Source organism: Schistocerca piceifrons, chromosome 7, assembly GCF_021461385.2.
Source record: "Schistocerca piceifrons isolate TAMUIC-IGC-003096 chromosome 7, iqSchPice1.1, whole genome shotgun sequence".
In the NCBI taxonomy this organism is placed as follows: domain Eukaryota; kingdom Metazoa; phylum Arthropoda; class Insecta; order Orthoptera; family Acrididae; genus Schistocerca; species Schistocerca piceifrons.
Window position 1 is genome coordinate 144,968,465 of NC_060144.1, and position 6,000 is coordinate 144,974,464.

Genomic DNA, 6,000 nt, shown 5'->3' on the forward strand with positions numbered 1-6,000 from the left:
CATTCTACGCAAACACAGCCACAGCTTTATGGAGCCACCACCATCTTGCAAAGTGCCTTGTTGACAATTTGAGTCCACGGCTTCGTGGGGCCTGCTCCACAAACGAACCCCACCAACAGCTCTTATCAACTGAATTCGCGACTCATCTGACCAGGCCACGGTTTACCACTCGTCTAAGGTCCAACCGATGTTCCACGATCCCAGGAGGGGCGCTGCAGGCGACGATGTTCTGTTAGCAAAGGCATTCGCGTCGGTCGTCTGCTACCATAGCGTACTAACTCGGTATTTCGGCTAACTGTCTTAACGAATATGTTCATCATACGTCGCACAATAATTTCATTCGTTATTTTGCGCAGCGTTGCTTGTCTGTTAGCACTGACAACTCTACCCAACGCCGCCGCTCTGAGTCGTTATGTGAAGGCCATTGGCCACTATGTTGTCCATAGTGAGAGATGACGCCTGAAATTTGGTATCCGCGTTACATTCTTGACACTGTGGATCTCGGAATATTGAGTTCCCTAACTATTTCCGAAACGGAATGTCGCATGCTTCAAACTCAAATTACAAATCTTTTAATTTTCACAGGGCATCCATAATCACGACGGACACATTTTCACATGTAACACCTGAGTACAAATGACAGATCCGCCACTGTACTGCCCTTTATACCTTGTGTATGCCATACTACCGCCATCTATATGTGTACATATCTCTATATCATGGCCTTTATCATCTCAGTGTGTAATGGCAGCGCAAAACCTTATCTGGTGGCAGATAAGCAATCTGTAACTACTGTAGTGACGTCTCGTGGCGTTACACAGTGTAAGGATATGAAGTTGATAAAAGAATGGGGATTTATTGTGCAGAACTTCTGCAATTGAGTGGTCAGTGAAACGGGCTGGTATGCGGGAGACCTGGGTTTTGTTTCCAGTGCTGTTAGGAATTTTGCCTTTTTTATTTATTTTTATTTTGGCGTCTGGTTTCATGAATCCATGGCGCGAGGACTGGTACACGATACACTCAACCTCGAAAACCTAACTGTGGAGTTATTCGACCCATTAGCAGCGCTTCTAACTTCAAGAAAGCCAACAAACATCCGTAGAGCGCTGTGCTGACTACATGCACTTTCAAAGCATGATGATGCTATTAGCGGAGGACGACTCGGCTGCCGGTAGGGTCCGATTGGCCCTTACCTTATTAAATGATAGTATTACAATTTGAAGCTGTTATAATTGTTTTGCAAGTCTGCAGTCAACGCCAGTGAAGAAACGTGTGCCACTAAACCTATTTAAGGTAACCCAACTGAGCATACTTTTAACAGGAATTTATTAGTTGTTGATATCGTTAGTCAGAAAACAGAAATTTAACTGCTATTACGTCTAAAAAAATTAATCCCGACACGTACTGGTGTTGTGGTCTTCGGTCGGAATACTGATTTGACGGAGCTCATCCTGTGTAAAGCCTTTGCAAAACGTCAGCAACCTACATTCATTTGAACCTGCTTTTTGTAGTTGAGTCTACAAATCCTGTGCCATATAGTTTGCAGTTCATCAGTCTTTCTTCCACGTTTAGTGGTAGTGCTAGTATTTCTCCGGAATTTCTGATTTTCCGAGAGGTCATCTTCTGTCAGTTTGTTCCGTTCTTCTCTAAATATTTTCCAGTCATGATTTACGAAACTGGTGTTTCTGTGACATTCATATCTATCTACATCTGCCCTTTTTAGAATAGTAATTAACACATTATTCTTGATGTCTGAATATATTTCGCCAGTGTTCTACATTTCGCGTATCTTGTGGATACGTTTTGTCATTTTACTTTGAGCCATGGATCTCAATAGTTCTGGGAGAATGTCGTCTACTCCAGGTGCCCTGTTTCGTGTTAGATCTTTTGGGACTCGCAGTATCGTATCACCTATCTCATCCTCACCTAATTTCTGTAACATTACTTTCAAATACATCTCTTTTGCATGGCCTTCTATGCATTCTTTCCACATTTCGGCCTTGACTTCTTCGCTTTGTACGTAGGCCTTAATGTTCACCGAGATGCTTCTCTTTACCCGCTCTTTCATTTCCCTAAAAGTAGCAGCTATCTTTCCCATACTCTTGCATCCTTCTACAGATTCATATTTCTCCATTAGCCTTTCCTGCTGTGATATTTTTCTAAGTTTTTACACCTATGTGCTCCCGCTGCCTGCTTTATTTTAAAGTTTTCTCCTTTCTTCTATCTACATCCATATCTATGCTCTCTGAAACAGTGTGCAGTGTATGGCAGAGGGAACTTCCTCTAATATGACATATTCGGTTTTCTTCCTGTTCAATTTTCCTGTGGAGCATGTGTAGAATTAATGTCTGGATACTTCTGTATGCCCTGTAAGTAGTCCACTCTTGTCTTTGTGGTCCCTATGCGAATGGTTCACAGCAAACGTACTTCTGGACTTCTCTCTTAACAATGGTTATTGGAATTTTTTGAGCAAACTTTCATGCGATAGCTGGCGTCTGTCCCCAAGTGTCCGCAGTGGCCTGGGTATGAAACTATTGTTTTGATCTAGAACTCGTTTCTGTGTGGGTTAAATGAAACCACATTGTCTTCTAAAATTGTTGCTCCTGCCAGTGCACACTATAATTTAATTTTTGTGTGCGTGAGAACGTTCCGTTGCTCAAATTCATCTACAGCTGAGCCTAGGTAGAGATTTACTGTGAAGGAAATGGTAAGTACTGGTACTGAGACTTCGAACTGGCCACTGCAAATGTTCACGTCTTTGAACCGTGCAGGCCGACGTAATTGTACAACAGACAGGCAAAAATCCTTCTTTCTGCTGTATGATTAGTGCCCTGGCTAATGAATTTCCTCATTGTAGATTCACCACTATGTACACGTTTGAAAGCAAAATCTTGAATATGACAAATTGTATGCAAGGTGAGTACCAAAAATGCTATCTAGACCAAGAATGAGAGTCATCATTTACGCTAAGGAACTTCTAGGCAAACACCTAGAGCCCTGACCACAGCGACTCTTACCACTTTACCACTTCTTCCACCCGAAACAGTGGGTTGATGGACAAGGTTGCAAACTAACGAAGAACTCAAGAGAGACTTTCTCACTTCAATCAAATTCAGTATCTCATGTGGTATCTAAGAATTTTCACTGTACTTCGTCTTTTTTGTTAATGTTGATTTGTATTTTTTTAATCATGTAAGTTGGATGAAGAGGTGGAGTTCAAGTTCTTGATTCAGGTGACGTATGTATGTGAGAGGGAGAGGGAGGGGGGCGGGGTTAAATACGAGTGCTCGGTGGCCGTCAGCGTAGACATAGGAGAAGGGAGAGGGTGGCATGTTGGTTATGTTTTGCAGGAGAAATGGGAAGGTAGAGGCGAAATTTAGAGAAATAGGAGAGACGTAGGGGGGGGATTGAGGAAGAGGATTTATATTTTATACTGTATTGTCATCCCAAATATGTACTCTTTGAAGATGAAAATCGTTACTTTTTTCTGATTGGTTCGTTCGGATTGTGTGCTGAACGAGTTTGTACATGAACTGGATGACATTTGCTTAAAATGCGGGCAGGACACTTTATCGTGCCGTGTCCACCCACGGTTTCCGTGATCTCCCATATCCCATCGTGAGATCGGGCCTCCTGAGTCTTCGGCCTATTGTCGCAGCATCAGAAGTAACGTATCACCGAAGTACGAGGAACGTATTCTTAACTATATCGGTCCACGCCGGAGATGTAACATCTTGCACTTCATAGTTAGTACATACTGACAAAAACGTATCCCAAACGAAATTTCCTGCCGTTGTGGGAAGCGGTTCTAGGCGCTTCAGTCCGGAACCGCGCTGCTGTTACGGTCGTAGGTTCTAACCCTGCCTCGGGTTAGGTTAGTTAGGTTAATTAGCCCTTAGGTTAGTTACGTTTACATAGTTCTAAGTCTACGGGACTGGTGACCTCCCGATGTTAAGTCCCATATTGCTTGGAGCCATTTGAACCAAACGAAATTCGAATGACACAGAAACAGCAAACACAACGGAAATTAAATAAATTGGGGTAAGCAGCTGACTAGTCAATATCACACTCTACCTTAACATTAGGTGCACCGTCGTTTATCTTCTGGGAGTGCACTGAGCAGTTAACACGCTTTATTGACTTGGCACAGCAACGTAACCATATGAGCGAAGCTCTACACATGTCAGGGCCGGCTGGAGGTTCTGCGTTACACGTGAGATTTGTAGGCTACTAGCACAGAGAACGCCTGCAGATTAGTCGCTATTACTGGCTCATTTGCCCGTGACGCGCGAGTTACTTCCTCTCGTCGAGCATTACGGCCGCTGAAGCATTCCTTTCCCGTTAATTAAACTGTAACGCGACAAAGTACTCAGATAAAAGACGGGAGAAAATCTCGACGCCACCCACTGCACTCAATCCTCTTACTGCTCTTCGCGCGGCTCCCTTCCATTCTTTCAATTTTTTTGTGAAGAGAAAGTTGTACAGAAAGAAAGACAGGCGGCGGTCGGGACAGAGAGCGGAAGAGCCGAAATGTAATCAGACTAACAGGTTTTGCGACTCTGGAAGATGTCAAAGGTTGAATAAGCCGAGGAGTGGCAGCAACTAAACGCGGGCCGCATTCTCCCCGCTCTGCACAGCCAGCGCCGCGGGGAACCCCCGCTGGTGACAATCGATAACGGATAACAGCTGCCTGTCGCACAGTGCCGACAGCCGAGCTCCTCGTCGCCGCCGCAACGCGTCGCGAATTTGTGGCGCTGCGCACTGTAATTTGGGAGAATGGAGGGCGCCAGAAGGAAATGTAATTGAATTTCGCTCGAATAGCTAACTCCGGCGTCTGATCCGGTCAACCGTCTGCGGTAGGGAGCTAATAAAAAGCATTGTTTGTAAATATCAATGATTGGTAGATGCCATTTGTCAGAACTGTTGATTCACTATTCATAATAGAGGGGAAAGTCGGTGTAACTGAATGAAAGCGTTTCAAAGGCAGGTTAGCTAAAAAGTAGAGGTGTTACACAATTCGTGCAATTGTTTTTTTTCACTAGTTATATGGTATGCATCTTAAGAGCTCTTGTTGATCCTTGCCGTGACACGGCTTAAGCTGTCGGGGAAGAACAGAACCAATGGTCCGTTCATGTTTTCCTACAAAACAGAGGTCTCAGCGAGCGTAACATGACTCTCCTTTGTTCGACATTTTTCGTTAACGAAAAGAGATAAGTGCGGCATAGTACAGGGGACATGTGAAATGTACATAACCCTGCTTCCCTAATTATTATTATTATTATTATTGGTCTTTCACAGGTCGTCAAAAAATAGTAGATACGTAGGAAACTGAGAAAATAAGTTACACATAGCATCACACGCTAAGACGCATGACCAACAAGAGTACCTCATTGTCGGAAGAGAGTATATGTTTCTCATTTCATGCAGACCAGTGGCGGCTCGTAAGAACACATTCTGGATGTTCACAGGTCTTTAAATTCAGATAAATACGAGAGTGTGAAATTAATGGTTCAAATGGCTTTGAGCACTATGGGACTTAACATCTGAGGTCATCAGTCCCCTAGAGCTTTGGACTACTTAAACCTAACTAACCTAAAGTCACGACACACATCCATGTCCGAGGCAGGATTCGAACCCGAGTCCGTAGCGGTCACGCGGTTCCAGACTGAAGCGCCTAGAACCGTAGCGGCCGGCGTGAAATTAATAGCAACCGCTGTATAGCAACCGCTGTATAGCAACCGCTGTATACGATAATAATAATAAAAACAGTTGTAATATTATTATTAATAATAATATGGATAACTCGTCTGAGAAAAAGAGAGAAATGTTTTTGTCGAATTTTTTTGTTTTGTACATAATTAAGTACAGTTTATGGCAAGAACGGAATAATGATAAAGCTTCCACTACTCTCCATTTCGCATTTTTGTATTAAGTGTGAGTTTCTTTGCTTTTTTATTTTTTCGGAGAAATGAACAATGTCTCTAATACATGTATTAGTTA